The sequence below is a fragment of the Limulus polyphemus genome, unplaced genomic scaffold, assembly GCF_000517525.1.
Source record: "Limulus polyphemus unplaced genomic scaffold, Limulus_polyphemus-2.1.2 Scaffold5259, whole genome shotgun sequence".
Taxonomy (NCBI): domain Eukaryota; kingdom Metazoa; phylum Arthropoda; class Merostomata; order Xiphosura; family Limulidae; genus Limulus; species Limulus polyphemus.
Genome location: NW_013670869.1, coordinates 35930 through 36823, shown reverse-complemented (window position 1 = coordinate 36823; position 894 = coordinate 35930).

The window sequence follows — 894 nt, the reverse complement described above, 5'->3', positions numbered from 1 at the left end:
TGTCATTTCTGGATAGATTTGTTTGTGCGTGCACGTTGACGTTATTTTTCTTTTCAATATGATTTATTCGTCGTTATGGCAACAAGAGGTTGTATAAATGACCCAAACATATTATGTTATATTTGTGGTACATTTATTGTAAATTTGATCTAAGTAAGAGTTATTTTATTCTTCCCGATTTGTAAAAAAAATCTTTACATGATAGAAAAAAATGAATATTATTTTCGAAATCTGCGTAGCTGAAGTATGGAAAATCCGTTATTAAAACCAAAACAACTTTTATGAAGTTTAAATTCACAGGCATGTGTTATTAGAGTACTTTTAACATACAAATTTATATGCATAATAAACATTGCTGTATTAATTTTAAACTTGCATGAAGTCACAACTGATGACATCACTCTGATGACATCAAAATTACAAAATTAGTCTGGTAATTAGTGAAGTTGGAAACATGTGACATTAACATCAGAAAATTGATAGCTTTCATTATTGTTTGTTCTTTTCCAAAAATTCAAATACAGTAGAGACGTGCCTTAATTGTAATTTCATTTATAGTACAGATTTCTTTATCTCCGAAAATTAGACAAAAATTAACGAACAGACAGACTCAAACACCTTTCAAAAATTTTATTCAATTTTCAAAACAACCAGGAGATAGAATGTGAAAAACTGAATAGATTTGGCAACGTTTAAAAACATTAACGTCATATATATATATATATACATATATAAGATACTGTTTAAATACATTTTGATTAAATAACAGTCCAAGAAAGATACAAAGACACAAAGTGATCAAATTTGAAAAGTATATTTTCAGTTTCCCCAGTGTAGTCGGCTTCAACTAGTCTTAAGTAATAGAATAAACAGAGAGTCCGGAATTTATGTTAA